Consider the following 17,244-nt stretch of genomic DNA (forward strand, 5'->3'; position numbering starts at 1 on the left):
AAATCGCCATGAAAGAGGTGTTACGAAACAGACCATACTTAGCCCTGGTGCTGGCGAGTTCTGTCAAGTCAAGTCCTTTCTCAGCAATGGTCTGTTATTGAGTTATGAGCAGAATGAATCGCAATGAAAGAGGTGTTACGAATCTAAGACCATACTTACCCCCGGTGCTGGCTGAGAATTATGCATGATGTCTTTTCTCAGCAATGGTTTCATATTGAGTAATGTGGGGAATAAATCGCTATGAAAAAGGTGTTACGAAGCTGAGACCATACCTACCCCTGGTGCTGGATGGGAATTATGCGTGATGTCTTTTCTCAGCTATGGTTTAATATTGAGTAATGTGGGGAATAAATCGCAATGAAAAAGGTGTTACGAAGCAGAGACCACACTTACCCCCCGTGCTGGCTGGGTGTGGTGCAAGGTGGAGTGGTGCGAACCCAGGCCCTTTTTCAATAGTGGTTTCATTTCCTTCAGCATCTTGGCAGGTGGGGGTGTTTGAGGGACCGTGTTATCGAAACCAAGCGGCCTAGAGTCTGTCTGTTTTCACCTGAGAGAACTGGACAACACACTTCATGGCCCGTCGGTTAAGAAAGCTCCCTAGCACCTCTTCCTAAGCGATTTGTTTTGATTATTGCTCCTTACTCTCTTCTTCTTTGTTATTTAAATCACTCCAGTACCACCATAATCCTCTTAAATAACATACAAATTGATATTAACTAGCCGATTCAAAAAATAAATCGGTAAAGAGGAGGTGTTAGGGAGATTCCTTAACCAATACGGACCTACGATACAATGGGCGGTATTCTCGTGCTGTTAGGAAGCTTCTTAACACCTCTTCCTTACCGATTTATTAATGGTTCTGCTCCGTTACTCTATTCTTGTGTGTTATTCATGCAGTGTATGTCGACACTAAAAAGATATAAGAAGCTAAAAAGATGTTAATGGGTGGTCTGGAAAATAAATCGCTAGGGAAGAGGTGCTAGGGAGCCTAAGCCGTGGTTGCATGAAATTCGATAAACCCTCGATATAAATTAAAAATAAGTCTCCTTGGTTACTAGTCTTCTTTCACCAGAAGGAACTGTGCCACTCCCAAAACCTACATAAATCGATGTCTTAGTTACAATGAGTCTCCTTGGTTACTAGTCAAATTATCTCTCCAATACGACTATAAGAAATTGGTTCCGGATCTTTGCCAGGTTAGAGAGGACGTGGTATAGCTGGTGTTTTCATCTATCTATCTATCTATCTATCTGTTTATCTATTTATTTTTGTATTCACCAATCATGCATTATTTTTAATTTGCTTATCTTTATTCCTGTTTAAGCTTCGTCTAGACTTATATTTTTTTCAATTCACAGTCACACTAAGTCTAAAACCAATTCGATTTCATAAACACATTAATTCCCAGGGCTTTTTGTATGTGGGATTCTGCTGGGAGGGTTCGTAGCGTACTGCCCTCCGCCTACAAGCTCGTAGTCGCGAAGCTCATGGGGCCGTACGTGGAGCTGACCCCTTGATTAACTTTGAAAATGCCCAGGTCCGTCCTTATCGTCGGACCGTGGACAAAGTTGGGTTAAAGAAATCAAAGCGAGGTTTCTAAGTTTACAGTCAAGAGTTTTTCAAAGACGTAACGCTTCTTTGACTCGCGGATTTTGAGTTACACTTATCTTTGTACCTTAGAACACTTTTTCCTTCGATTATAGCACTTTTTCCTTCATTTAAAATACTTCTTCCTTCATTTATAACACTTTTCCTTCATTTATAACACTTTTCCTTCATTTATACTCTTTTTTCCTTCAACTGTAACACTTTTTCCTTCAATTATAACAATTTTCCTTCAAATATAACACTTTTTCCTTCACTTATAACACTTTTCCCTTCACTTATAACACTGTTCATTGAGAATTACTAGATATAACACTTCCTTGTCTTGAACTTTTGAGTCGTAACACTTGTCTTTAACGAATAACACTTTCACAGTCTCAAAACACTTTCCCCTTTATTTATAAGACTATTCTTTGAGTTTAGATGATTCTGGCTTATATTCTGGTCAAGGGTATTGCACGATGTTCTTCAAATAACACTTTTCTTGAACTTAGAACATTTGTCTCTGCTTAATCGCACTTTTAGCACTGATGACGTTATTTCTTTGACTCACAGCATTATGATTTGGGCCAAAACATGTTCCTTTGCTATTAAAAATTTACCTTTCCTCTTGGGAGCTCTAGTTTGCAGTTGATGGCTAAGATACAGACTGATTAAACGCTCTCTTCTCTGCCCCCTCCCTCTCGCTGGCTCTCCCTCCTTCTGTCTCTGTGTCCTTCCACCTCTTCAATTTTTTCGATCCCCCTTCCTCCACCCGTTCCCTCCTGCCCTATATCTTAATCTCTCACTTTCTTTATCTTTCCACCTCTCTCTCTCTCTCTCTCTCTCTCTCCTTGCCCACTTTTTCACTTGTCTCCCACTTATCTCTCGTTTTCTCTTGCATCCTTGTGTATCCCTTCTCTCTCTCTCTCTCTCTCTCTCTCTCTCTCTCTCTCTCTCTCTCTCTCTCTCTCTCTCTCAAATGCCGATAACATACTAAGATAACCTGGTCTTAACCCAATTATTTACTGATCCACATTACAGATTGGGAACAAGAGAGAGAGAGAGAGAGAGAGAGAGAGAGCGAGAAAGAGAGATTTGTTCTGAGCTTATGTATACCTTTTTATGTACGTGTGTGAGGATATGATAATGTGTGTGTGTGTGTGTGTGTGTGTGTGTGTGTGTGTGTGTGTGTGTGTGTGTGTGTGTGTGTGTGTGTGTGTGTGTGTGTGACTTCACCACTACCACCTACACAGGAAGTCCATCCCAGCTATTTATCTTTAACGCAAAGTATATGAATGCATGGCCCACTTGGTCTCGATTATTATTGTTAGTAGTAGTAGTAGTAGTAGTAGTAGTAGCAGTAGTAGTAGAAGTAGTAGTAGTAGTAGTAGTAGTAGTAGTGGTAGTATTTGTGGTAGTGGTGGTGGTGGTGGTGGTGGTAATGATAGTAGTTATAGTAGTAATAGTAGTTGTAGTAGTAGTAATCATTTGTATCAGTAGTAGTAGTGGTAGTCGTGGTAGTAGTAATATTGTTTAATTTCAGCTCCGTCTTTTCTCCTACACAGATAGATTAAGCTTGTACACACACACACACACACACACACACACACACACACACACACACACACACAGCCATATTTTAATGCACACACACAGAAACAGGTATATTTTAATGCACACACACACACACACACACACACACACACACAGCCATATTTTAATGCACACACACAGAAACAGGTATATTTTAATGCACACACACACACACACACACACACACACACACACACAGAGCCATATTATAATGCACACACACAGAAACAGGTATATTTTAGTGCACACACACACACACACACACACACACACACACACACACACACACACACACACACACACACACACACACAGAAACAGGTATATTTTAATGCACACACACACACACACACACACACACACACAGGTATATTTTAGTGCGCACACACACACACACACACACACACACACACACACACACAGGTATATTTTAGTGCACACACACACACACACACACACACACACACACACACACACACACACACACACACACAAGGCTTCAGTTATCAGTCAAGCGGGTTAAACCAATTTGTTTCTAGGGACATGAAGGAAATGCTGAAAAAATGGAATCGCTATCTATCTATTTATCTATCTATCTATCTGTACCTCTGCTTGTCTACTTATCTATCTGTATTAATTATCTATCGAACTCCCTCTCTCTCTCTCTCTCTCTCTCTCTCTCTCTCTCTCTCTCTGTATCTTTCAATCTATCAGTGTGTGTGATCTGATAATTCTCTCTCTCTCTCTCTCTCTCTCTCTCTCTCTCTCTCTCTCAACCTTCCTAGTATTGCCCTCGCCGTGTAAGGATTCCCAGTATAAAAAAGAAAAAAAAAAGTGTGGTTTGTGAGTGAGTGAGTGGTTGAGTGAGTGAGTGAGTGAGTTAGAGAGTGAGTGAATGGATGAAAATGTGCGTGAGTGAGTGGGTGAATGAATATGTGAGTGAGTGAGTGAATGAGTGAGTGTTTGAGTGAATGAATGAGAAACTGAGTGAATGAGTGCGTGCGTGAGTGAGGAAATTGAGTGAGTGAAAGTTAATGAGTGAGAATTTGTGAGCAAGAAAGTGAGTGAGTGAGTGAATAAATGAATTAGTGAAGGAGTAAGTGTGAGATACAGCGAGTGAGTGAGTGAGTATGAGAAAGAGCGTGAGTTTTTTTAAGGGATGTGTACGAGGCGACATAATAGGAAGCTTCGTAACACCTCTTCCTTTGCGATTTATTCTCCGTATTATTACTACTTAAAACGTTTTAATGTCGATGTTTTTTTTGTTTTGTTTTTCATTTTTTCTCCCTTCTTTCCCTAACCCCCCCCCTTGATCCTTTTGCACTGTTGTTGTTGTTGTTGATGCTGTTATGGCCCCAGTCTCCTTGGTTGTAAGTTGATTAATGGTGAAAAGGGTAATCGCGTGATGCTTATGCTTCACCTCTCTCTCTCTCTCTCTCTCTCTCGCCAAGGTCCCACCCAATCTACTGCTTATCAACCATCAACTTTCAACTCTCCATTGACACAGCGCCTTCGATAGCTCAGTTGGTAGAGCGGTGGACTGTAGTGGGTTCGAGTCAGACATCCATAGGTCACTGGTTCGAATCCGGTTCGAAGGACAAACTTTTTAAATATCACTAATATCGTCCTAAGCTCGTATCTCCCTGTTGTATACATGCTTGGAAGAATTTTAAAAGCGGAAAGGGAAAACGTATCACCCCCTAAAGAACGAAGTACGCAGTGTAATGGGTAGCGATTTATTCTGAACATTGTACCACAGTATGTTCTTGCATGTTTGTGATGTAAAGTAATTCCATGTCAAAGGTACAGGTAACACACAACACACTGTTAAGGTGCAGTGCAGAATAAACCGATAAGGAACATGTGCCACGAGCCTCCCACGGCACATGTGTTACAGGGGTATCACGTGGGCCTGAGAGTGTCAATCCACATGGCCCCCACCAGATAAGGCTTATCTTTGAGGGACAGCAGGCAGTAAGGGTGATCTAAACACCTTGAAACGGGATTTTAAAAAGGACTGATTGGAGTGATGCAGGCTGATCAATTACTGTATGTGTGCCTGTGTGGAGAGAGAGGGGGGGGGCATGTGAAATGTGTGTGTGTGTGTGTGTGTGTGTGTGTGTGTGTGTGTGTGTCTGTGTGTGTGTTCGTAATGTGTTGGTATTTTGTTTCATCTTCATCATCGTTGTCATCATCATCACCAACACTTCCATCATCATCATCACCACCACCTCCGTCATCATCATCATCACCACCACCACCATCATCACCACCACCACCTCCATCATCATCATCACCACCACCATCATCATCATCACCACCACCATCATCATCATCATCACCACCATCACCATCATCATCACCACCACCATCATCACCACCACCACCACCATCATCATCATCATCATCACCACCAGACTTCTTTTCCCACCTGAGGAAATCTTTTTATTTTTATCTTTCGTTGTCATCCCATGTTCACCTTAAACGCGAACCCGGTTGACTGTAGGCTGAATGTGTCCTCCTGCAGTCCCCCAACCTCCTTTCAGGGGATAGGGATAGAGTTGGGGGACGTGTGCATATGGGCAGTGGAGCCGCCCCTTGATTTCGGTTCCACCACGTGAAGGCGGCCCTCTCTAGCACCGTTTAAAATGGAAAAATCGACTGTGGTCTGCTACATTGAACTGCTCTATTTGCCACCAGATCTTTTTGCCCCGTTAAAAGCGTAGGGGTCCTGGGCTAGTGTCTCAGTTCCGATATTTAGAGGGTGACAGTCTCTCTTTCCTGAGCGGCACCCGTCGGACATAAACACTCTTTGGCCTCATACGGGTGGAGAGTCTTAACCCCTAGACCGTCAGGCGTCCATTAGGGTATATGCAAAGTGGCTACCTGGCTTTAATTACTTTCAGAATAGGGCAATTTCAGGGTAATTAATTTTATTCATATTATTCATGGCAGACGGGGTAGAAATTCGTTACTAAATGCTATCTAAGTCTGATCTATTTTTAGGGGGGGGCGGGGGGGCGGGGGAGCTTACGGGTTAGACTGGACGAGTTCTATGCTAACAGGTTAAGATCTCTCTCTCTTTCTCAAGAGTCAATTTTCCTCACGTTCTCCTGTCAGTCTTCTAGATTTCGATAGCTCAGTTGGTAGAGCGGTGGACTGTGATAGGTTCGAAACAGACATCCATAGGTCACTGGTTCGAATCTGGTTCGAAGGACGTGGTTTTAGAATACGAAACTGATTTGCTGTGGTGTGAATTCCATTACTCCCGAACTGACCAACTGGCGCGTATGGGGAAGTTAAAATACATGGGATTTTCTCTACCTGACTGGTAATTTTCAGTTGTAGGTGTGGTTGTTAATGCCTAAGGTAGACTAAGGATTCTGGGGGTTTGAATGGTGAGTGTATGAGAGTGTGGCCCATGTATTTGATCAGACTTTTCTTGGTTTTCCATCTCTTAGGTTTTCCACGCCGTGTCGATCCCACCTCACCCCATTCTTTGGTTAGAAATGAGGTCTGGATGATAACGATGATGGTGATGGTTATGATGCCTGTTCACTACGTTCCAAGCATCTATACAGGATAAAAATATACAGATAACAAATGAAGCATAACTTACTAACTCCTGAGTGTAATTTACCCTCATCGCTTCTTAGTTTTTGCGTAAAGAAAAGATTGAGTTTATCTGATATTTTACACCTGTGGGAAAGATTTGATTAAATGCCTATAAATAAAGTGCATTTATTTTCAAATGATAAAGGTATAGGCAGACGGGTTTAGGCGCTTATCCTAGGTGGTAATATCCGTAACATACGCCTTTGAGCCCGTGGCGGGTTATTCACTAACTACCCTGGGATGTAAGCCACTGCATCATTCAGGGTACCACACTTATCTCCCTTAGGTGTTACCCTTGGTACTCCTTTTACCTACCGACCCACGAAGGGTGATGGACACCTGAGTTTAGTGACGCCAACTGCCCGCACCAGGATTTTATCTCTAGTGTTACAGCAACAACTACTACTACTGTTATCATTACGATTATTATTATTAATACTTTAACGCGCGGGTGCAGGTCTTCTAAGTTTCCCGCTCAAATAAGTCTCCCACAGGTTGATTAGGACAAATTAGGTTAGAAGTTTAGGTTCTAATGGGAACTGAGGCCTTCCAGCGTTAGGTTCAATGGCAGTTCTACGTGATTAAAATCATAGGGGGTCTGGGGAGAGAAGCCCCCGGTTAGATTCAAGTTGGCTGAGGTTGACAGGATCGTTAGTAAACAAATGCGCAGGTGTGCAGGTAGACAGCTTCTGTGAATACCCTAAAATGTCTAGTGTATGTATACGTTTTGTAATCTAAAATCTGTTTCATTCTGTGCTGAAATTATTTTCCTTAAGAATGTAAAAATGTAAATAGGCAGATGGAGATGCCGCTCCCTTTTACCATTATTATTATTATTATTAGTAGTAGTAGTAGTAGTAGTAGTAGTATAGGTTTTATAAATTAATCTTTAAAATCACTGATGTTGAGGAAATACAAATTTAGTCTGGGAAGCCAAGCAAGTTGAAAGAAAACGTAACCCTGACCCAGTTCTCAAGTTTGTTTAGAGAAAATGTTAAAAGTTGGTGTAACTATACTGACTCTCTCTCTCTCTCTCTCTCTCTCTCTCTCTCTCTCTCTTCTCTCTCTCACTAACCCATCCCCTCAAAGTAGTGGCAAAGTTCGTAGACCATTTTTAACTTTAGCTAAACAATTCGGATTACAACTGACCACTAAATAAAGAAAGATGACATTTTTAGCACGTTAAAATGAAAATAGTATATGCAGCTTGTACCTGTTGTTGTTCTTGTGGTCCATGTTCATTTGAAACGTGAACCCGGTGGACCGCAGGTGATGTTAGCCCTCTCCTGCGGTCCACCCTCCTCTTTAGGGGCAAAGGGAGGGAGCTGAGGTCCCATCTTCAAGTTATATAAATGCCATCACATGAAGGCGCCCCTCTCCAGCCCCAAAGGAGGTTAAATGAGAGGGGGCAAGAGTAAGGGAGTGAGACACGCAGTAACCCCCGTAAATTCAAGGATGTTAGGTTTATTATAGGACATGTAGATAAGATGACTCACATTTGATCTCAAACGCTGGTATCTGTTGGAGTTAGCTGTGTAAGATAAGGGTTGTATTCCGAGTGATGTAGGAGGCTTCGTGGCACCTCTTCCTTGACGATTTATCTGTTTGTGTGTGTGGGAGGGGGGGTGCACTCCTCTTAGACTTTCCATTCGCTTCTTCCTTCCTTCCTTCCTACCTGCTACTGTGTGTGTGTGTGTGTGTGTGTGTGTGTGTGTGTGTTCATTTATCTTTCTCTTCAATCTCCCTTCGGTTCTTTCTGTCTCCCTACCTGTTCCTGTCTCTCTCTCTCTCTGTACGATACGTTCCGCCTAATCCCAAAAATCCTGTGTTTGCAACCGGATTCGAACCTGTACACCGTTCTGCTAATCATTAAATTCCACCGCGTTACCAGCTGAACCACCTAAGACGCTGGAAGAGGAGAAAGTGGATTTGGAGTAACGTACGGAGGGAGGGAGGGAGGGGACGAAGTAGGAGGTAGGAGGGAGAGAAAGGAGGGAGTGAAGCAGTGGGGACGGAGGGAGGGGCTGGTGGTGGAACAGAGAGGAGAGAGGGAGGGAGAGGGTGGAGGGGTGTGAGGGAGGGAAGGGAAAAAAAAAAAGGTAGAGTTGGAGGTGGGAGGGAAGGGGAGGGAGGGGAAGGGATGGTATTATAGGAAGAAGGGAAGGTAGGAGGGGGAGCAGGAGATGGGAGAGAGGGAGGGGAGGGGAGGGGAGAGGGAAGAGTTGGAGGTGCGAGGCGGGAGGGGAAAGGGATGGTATTAAGGGTGAGAGGGAAGGAGGGAGGAAAAGGGGGGTGAAGGGGGAGGGGAAAAGGAGGGAGGGGAGGGGGCGAAGGAGGATGTGAAAGGGAGGGAGGGGGAGGGAGTGGCGTAGGTGAAAGGGAGTGAGGGATGGGGAGGGAGAAGGGACAGAGCACACCGAATGTAATTTGGAGAAAGCATATGACACACAGGATAGACAAGGAATGTGGAATGTATTAAGAATATATGGAGTCAATAAGTTGTTGAAGGCCGTGGAGAGTATGTATGAGGGTGCTAAGGCTGCAGTGCGTGTGAACCGAGTGAATTTTTCTATCTGAATGTTGGACTGAAACAGGGATGTGTCATGTCACCATGGTTCTTCAACCTGAATATGGATGGGGTTATAAAAGAGATACAAGGTAGGGCAGTGGATGTTGGAGTGGCCCTAAAGAGAGAAGGTGGTGTATGGAAACTCCCTGTATTATTGTTTGCAGATGGTACTGTATTGTCAAGTGAAGACGAAGGGGAACTGCAGGGTTTGGTGGATGAACCTGGGAGTGTGTAAGAAACGGAATCTAAAGGTGAATGTAGGGATGAGTAAAGTTATGGTCTTCGAGAGAAATGAAGTCAGTGAATGTACAGTGAGGTTGGATGAGGAGGAAATGGAAAATTTAAATGCATTTAAGTACTTGGGTAGTGTCATGAGTAAGGATGGAAGTTTGGAGGGTGAAGTACTTGAAAGGGTACAACAAGGAAGAAAGGTTGCTGGTTCCTTGAAAGCAGTGATAAGAAACAGGGAAGTGAGCATAGAAGTAAGAAAGTCGCTGCATGATAGTATTGTGATACCAACTCTAATTAAAACGTATGGAAGTGAAGCATGGACCTTGTTGGAGGGACACAAGTCAAGAATGAGGGCAGTGGAAATGAGCTATTTGAGAGGAGCATGTGGAGTTACATGGAGAGAGAGACTGACAGATGAGAAGTGGAGGAGCGTTGTGGTGTGGATGTGGATGTCACAGAAAGCGTTAGGAAAAACACACTGAGGTGGTTTGGCCATGAGGAGAGGATGTAGAGCGGGAAACTAACGAGGAGAGTTTATGTGAATGATGTGGAAGGGGAGGCCGAAGATGAGATGGAGGGATGGAGTGAAGAGATATATGAGAGAAGGGAGTGTGAGCTCGGGGGAAGGCAGTGAAATGACAGGGGACGGGGCGACATGGAGGTGATTTGTTTGTGGCCACCCCTTCCGGGATTAAGGCGTCTGGCACCAGATAGATAGATAGAAGACCGAACACAGTATTATCTATTTACATTTATTTTACGCATTGTGTTGTGGAAGATACTTATACAAGGTGCTTGAAACGTTATAGGTATGGATGTAGATCAAACCAAATTATCAGAACAGTTTACTTACGGCGACTGGAAGGGTATTTTCACCGTAATATCATGCTTCTTATGCACCGCGGACAATGACGTCACTTGCCTATAATCACATCACCTCAGCCATCAATTGTTCACTGCGAGCACTCGATTTAGTTGCACAAAATTCAATATCCGCGAAATATATGTAACATCCTGAATACCAGATACGGGTAACATTGCGCGGGTCTGAGCACTTGCATGTTTACCCTAAAATTAACGTTCAATGCCCTGGAAAATATATGCTTGTTTCCACTTCCTTTGAGCTTGGGTTGATTGTGTGTGTTGCTTTTTCCATTTTTCACCTTTAGTTAAACACCCTGTTGCTCCTATGACTCACTACGAGACTAAAACGCGTCTGGTATCAGCTGGCCTACAGATTTAGAGTTGCAAGCCATGAGAGTTGACAGTGATCGATAATGAGGTAATTTCCGGGACCAGAGTAATTTTTCAGGATACTTAGTACTAGTTGTAGGAGTAGTGGCGGTGATGATTGTAGCAGTAGTAGTGGCGGTGATGATTGTAGCAGTAGTAGTAGCAGTAGCAATGGTGGTAGCAGTAGTAGTAGCAGCAATGGTGGTAGTTGTAGCAGTATTCGTGGTGGAGGAGGTGGTGGTTGTTGGTGGTGGTTGTGGTGGTAATAGTACTAGCAGTGGTGGTAGTAGTGGTAGTAGTAGTAGTAGCAATGGTGGTTGTAGTAGTAGTAGTAGGAATTGTTGCAGTATTGATGGTAGTGGTGGTGGTAGTGGTGGTGGTAGTAGTAGTAGTAGCAGTAGTAGTTGCAACACCAGCTTCATCTAAACGTGAACCCAGTGGACTGCAGGCTGAAACCGACCTTCCGCAGTCCACCATCATTCTTTGGGGGGATAGGGAGGGAACAGAAGACCTTTTGCATAACCGAGCAGGTCCACCGGCCGGGTTATATCAGTGCCACCACGCGAAGGACCCGAGTGATGTCCTAGTACATGTACTCTAACCTCATTCCCTAACCCCTTTCGCCTCGGTTGATGGCCAAGCGTCGTCAGATTGGAGGGTTGTTTTGACTAGTAACCAAGGAGACTCATTTCTTCCTCATAACCAAGACTCCTCGAATTTTATGGAACCACTGCTTACTATTTGTCCAGTTCCCTCGGATGAAAAGAGAGACAGACAGACAGACAGAGAGGACAAAGATAACAAAGATTTATTTCTAGTGTAATATAATGAGAGAGAGAGAGAGAGAGAGAGAGAGAGAGAGAGAGAGAGAGAGAGAGAGAGAGAGAGAGAGGACAAAGAACATACCAAAGATTTTAATTCTAGTGTAACAGAAGTGAAAATTGGCCCATCTCTGTGATAAGATACCAATGACAAGACGGCCTTACTCCTGATAACGCTTTGATGGACAGATAAACCCGCGTCCTCGTCGGCTAGGGAGACTTCGTAACCCCTGCTCGTCAGCGATTTATTCTGCACGGGGTACACCTTGATTTTCCTTTTCGTGTCATCAGAGCGAATTTTCCTTTAACCACTTCACTGCTATGTATTTCCGTATTTCCTTCACGTATTTCCGTATTTCACTTATTTCCGTATTTTCATCTCGTATTTCCGTAGTGGCTGGGGAATGGCTGGGAGGAGGGAGGTGAGAAGACAGGAAGAAATCGGTAGGATAGAAGTAGTGGAAGCAATGAAGAAAATCAAATTGGGGAAAGCCCCAGGAATTGATGGAGTGTGTGGTGAAATGCTGAAGCATGGGGGAGAGATAGTAGTAGAATGGATGTGGAAGATGTGCAGATTGGTCTGGGAGGAAGGTAGAGTCCCGGAGGATTGGAAGTCAGGTATAATTATTCCCCTTGTACAAAGGAAAAGGGGAATAAGGCGTCTGGCAATAGATAGATAGAGATTTTCGTCTTTGTGTAAAAGGAAAAGTGTATGGTAGGATACTTATTGACAGAGTTAGAGAAAGAACAGAGGAATTAGTTGGAGAAGAACAGGGAGGCTTTAGGAAGGGAAGAGGTTGTGTACTTCACGTATTTCCGTACTTCCTTCACATATTTCCGTATTTCCTTCACATATTTCCGTATTTCCTTCACATATTTCCGTATTTCACGTATTTCCGTACTTCCTTCACATATTTCCGTACTTCCTTCACATATTTCCGTATTTCACGTATTTCCGTACTTCCTTCACATATTTCCGTACTTCCTTCACATATTTCCGTATTTCACGTATTTCCGTACTTCCTTCACATATTTCCGTACTTCCTTCACATATTTCCGTATTTCCTTCACATATTTCCGTACTTCACATATTTCCGTATTTCCTTCACATATTTCCGTATTTCCTTCACGTATTTCCGTATTTCCTTCACGTATTTCCGTATTTCACGTATTTCCGAATATCCTTCCTACTAACAATCGATAATATACAATTCAGAAAAAAAGAAACAAACAGTAGGGCACAGCACCGCTTTCTTCCACCACTGAGGTACGTGATCTATCTATCTACTGTCAGACCCCTTAATTCCGTGAGGGGTGGCCACAAACAAATCGCCTCCACGTCGTCCTGTCCCCCGCCATTACATTGCCCTGCTTCCAGCTCACACCGCTCCTCTCTCAAATACCTCTCCACGCCATCCCTCCATCTCATCCTTGGCCTCCCCCTCCCTCTCCCCCCCCTCCACCTCACCCACACACACTCTCCTCGTCAGTGTCACAATATGAGCTACGTGATATGAGCTGCAAAAGGACGAAAATCTGGGCCAAGTTAAAATGAAAAGAGCATAGTAAGCAGAAGGGAAACAGACTTACTATTTTTCCTTGAGCTGCTTCTCTCTTGACCTCTCCCCCCCCCAAAATAGTTCCCCCCCCCCGTCCCAAATTAGGCCATGATTTTGTGCACATATTCCTTTTCCAATTTGCATTTTCTGCCTATAGCTACTTCCGCCTATTACAAGAGACTGGTTAATTGGAATGACGGAATTTTAGCGTAACTACCATCACGCCGTTTAAGACCAGTTGTTAAAGGTGTGTGTGTGTGTGTGTGTGTGTGTGTGTGTGTGTGTGTGTATACCTGTAGTCTGGTGTTTGGAATTCTTTTTTATATACTTAATTGGTTTTTCATTCCTCTGTTCACCTGTTGAGAGAGAGAGAGAGAGAGAGAGAGAGAGAGAGAGAGAGAGAGAGAGAGAGAGAGAGAGAGAGAGAGAGAGACCATCTAACCCCTCTAGGTCGAAAAATCCCTCCTGGGCTGAGAAAAATCATCTGAAGATAGAAGGAATGAAATCAATTCTCCTTTAATAACGGGGGAGACAGGGCGACATGGAGGCGATTTGTTTGTGGCCACCCTTTACGGGATTAAGGCGTCTGGCAGTAGATAGAATAACGCTCAAGAAAAATACTAAATCCTCAAAACCAACGAGGATTTTCTCTTTAATTCCTGCACCTTCCAGGCGATTTATTACAAGGAAAATTAATCCCTCTGTTTTGGGGAATTAGGGATGGCTCTATTGAACCCACAGAGATAGATAGATAGATAGATAGATAGATAAATAAATCTTACGCTGATAAAGACATAATGGAAGCATATACAGAGGTTAAAATAGTATATATAAAAAGATTGAAAACTATATAAGCAGAGATAAATCGCTAAGGCATTGGTGTCACGGAGCCTCCTAAGACCAACAGCCTAGAAATTGCGCCAAGATTCTCAGAGGGACGCCAGGTGTGTGAGGGTACCGCGCGCTTAGTTTCCTCTTCTTCTTCTAGGAGAAATTTTTGAAATATGCTCGTTCAGATACGGCAAGTGAACGAGGACGATGTTAATTATTATTATTATTATTATTATTATTATTATTTGGGAACATTTTTCTTTGTATTTTATTCACTCCAGTAAGGCCAATTTACAATGGGCTTCTTCACAGGGAGTATTCATCCCACCCACACCAGCATTTCCCGCCCACTGCTTTCCACCCATCCCACCCCATCCCAGCCACTCCTTTACACCCACCCCACAGCCCATCCCACCCACTCCTTTACACCCACCCCACAGCCCATCCCACCCACTCCTTTACACCCACCCCACAGCCCATCCCATCCACTCATTTCCGCCCACCCCACAACCCATCCTACCAACTCCTTTACACCCACACCACAACCCCATCCCACCCACTCCTTTCCACCCACCATACAACACCATCCCACCCACTCCTGATGTCAAGTTCCTGGGTAGTCCATATATAACGCTACCCTTCCACTCCCCAAGGCAAATTCTCGTGTGTTAGAGGCGGTTCAGAGCTTTTATAAGTCTCTACCCTATATCATTAATTTCTTTCTTATTCCCCTTATTTTTATACACAGGATGAACGAGGGAAAGCAAAACAAATTCAATGTAACATCCATACACCAGAGTACACCCACACCTACGCCCACACCAGCACACTGAGCCGCGCCCACAACACAACAGGAGAGATTCTGGTATAGTGGTATTTATGGGCAAGCCTCGACAGCTCCTCTCTCCTCTCCCTGTCTAATTTCCCACTTAAATTTCAATATAGTTTCATTTTTTTAAAAAGTTTGTCCTTCGAACCGGATTCGAACCAGTGACCTATGGATGTCTGATCTGAACCCACTACAGTCCACCGCTCTACCAACTGAGCTATCGAAGGCGCTGAACGATACTGGGACGCAATGTGAAGGTACGCAGGAGGTGTGTGTGTGTGTGTGTGTGTGTGTGTGTGTGAGAGAGAGAGAGAGAGAGAGAGAGAGAGAGAGAGATTAAAGTAACTAGTTCACACTATAATTGCTCCTTCAAAGGCTTAAAGAGAGAGAGAGAGAGAGAGAGAGAGAGAGAGAGATGAACGAAAATAAAAGAAAAAGGAGGGTGGAGAATATGTGTGTGTGTGTGTGTGTGTGTGTGTGTGTGTGTGTGCACCATAAAAAGCAACCAATCCACAACTTTCCCTTTCATTGCCCTACTCTCTCTCTCTCTCTCTCTCTCTCCGTAACACCTCTTCCTTGGCGATTTATATATTTTACGTATTAAATCTTAACATAATCCTATATGCCATTTAGCCTATATCGCTTTAATATTTACATAGTTAACACCAGTACCATAAATGTAATGAGCAAAATAAATCGCTAAGGAAGGGGTGTTACGGTAGCACAAAAGCCGCTTACAAAACGAACACATTTGCTTTGAGGTACCGATAGATGGCCCTTAACACATTTACTTGACCGATTTATTTCTGTAGATTGCATGTAAGTAGGAATAAGGGGGAAACGGAATGAGTGGAAGAGTCTGACCGGTCCGAAACACACACACACACACACACACACACACACACACACACACACACACACACACACACACACACACACAAATACACGCACACTTACCCACCTACCTTCCTACCTACCTACCTACCTACACACACACACACACACACACACACACACACACACACACACACACACACACACACTCAGTCTCACACACACACACACACACACACACACACACACACACACTCAGTCTCACACACACACACACACACACACACACACACACACACACACACACAATGGGGCTAGAAAGGAACGCCTTCACGTGGTGGCATCGTTATAACCTAGCGGGTCACTTGCCCAGAAAGAATGATAGTGGAGTGCAGAATAAGACTGAGCCTGCAGTCCACTGAGGTTACTTTGGTGATGAACACATAATACACTACATACACATACACATACATACATACATACATAATTAATCGCCATACATACATACATACATTCATATATACACACATACATATACACAACACATACACTTCCTACATACATACATACGTACAGGATACTTAGGGTGGTCTGGTATGTATGAACGTGTGAAGAGTTTTGACCCAGTTTTAAAATGCATTGCCTTCTCCGTAACACCTCTTCCTTAGCGATTTATTCTCGACGTTTCACCTCACTATACATTTATGATTCACAGGATACACATAATAAAAATAATGTAAGTAGGCTGTAAGAAAATGTTAAGAGGTAATATGCAAACTAAATCGCCGAGGAAGAGGTGCTAGGAGCTGACCATAGCCACTCGTACAAACCACAGGACGAACTGGATATTGGAAGAAACAGACGAACTAACGAAATAACTAACGAGGCAAACAGACCAGTTATTCATTAGCTGATTATCGTCGCTTTTTACTATGCTCGATTTACGCTAACTTGGCCTAAAAATTCCCATCCCTCCTCCTTGAATGCTAAGTTGTTTCAGATTAACACTAGACTCTGGCTCTAGTCACGAAGAAGTGCTGTGGAAAGGATGTAGAGACGTAGTACTGTCCCTACGTGAAATAAGCTGCAAAAGGACGAAAATTTGGGCCAACTTGGAGTAGAAAGAGTATAGGATTAATTTGGTACGATAGAAAAAGGTCTGGGTGGCTTATTTCTCGCTGTTTTTTGCTTCCCAGGTTTATGAGAACGTGGACCCAGTGGACTGCAGGCTGATTTTGCTCCTCCTGTTCCCCCACCATCGTCCTTTCGGGGCATGAGGAGGGAGTTGAGGGACTATAGGTGGGCAGGGGATCCGTCTGTTTATATCAATGCCACCACGTGTAGGTGCAGATAGATAAGCAGGTAGGTAGGGAGGTATGGAGGTAGTTAGGTAGGTAGGGAGAGAGAGAGAGAGAGAGAGAGGATAAAAGGCATGTGTGATACAGTGAAGGTTTTTGGCCAATTCATCTTTCCACATCTTTATTTACCTCGCAGTGTGTCTTCGTCTGGCTTGCGGATGGCTTAGACCCTGAGTGAGTGGAG

The 17,244-nt window shown here is 43.7% G+C and overlaps 3 non-coding genes across 3 annotated transcripts; 2 read left to right on the forward strand and 1 right to left on the reverse strand.

Annotated features, from left to right (window-relative positions):
- The first annotated feature begins 4,689 nt into the window (after positions 1 to 4,689).
- On the forward strand, positions 4,690 to 4,778 carry TRNAY-GUA (transfer RNA tyrosine (anticodon GUA)). The gene is given in 2 exon segments: positions 4,690 to 4,726; positions 4,743 to 4,778. It is a non-coding gene; the product is annotated as a tRNA-Tyr (tRNA).
- Positions 4,779 to 6,308: 1,530 nt separating this feature from the next.
- Positions 6,309 to 6,397, forward strand: TRNAH-GUG (transfer RNA histidin (anticodon GUG)). The gene is given in 2 exon segments: positions 6,309 to 6,345; positions 6,362 to 6,397. It is a non-coding gene; the product is annotated as a tRNA-His (tRNA).
- An 8,609-nt stretch (positions 6,398 to 15,006) lies between these two features.
- Positions 15,007 to 15,095, reverse strand: TRNAY-GUA (transfer RNA tyrosine (anticodon GUA)). The gene is given in 2 exon segments: positions 15,007 to 15,042; positions 15,059 to 15,095. It is a non-coding gene; the product is annotated as a tRNA-Tyr (tRNA).
- Positions 15,096 to 17,244: the final 2,149 nt, after the last annotated feature.

Source organism: Coenobita brevimanus, chromosome 19 (genome assembly GCF_032717465.1).
Source record: "Coenobita brevimanus isolate Jiangsu-jjx chromosome 19, ASM3271746v2, whole genome shotgun sequence".
Classification (NCBI taxonomy): domain Eukaryota; kingdom Metazoa; phylum Arthropoda; class Malacostraca; order Decapoda; family Coenobitidae; genus Coenobita; species Coenobita brevimanus.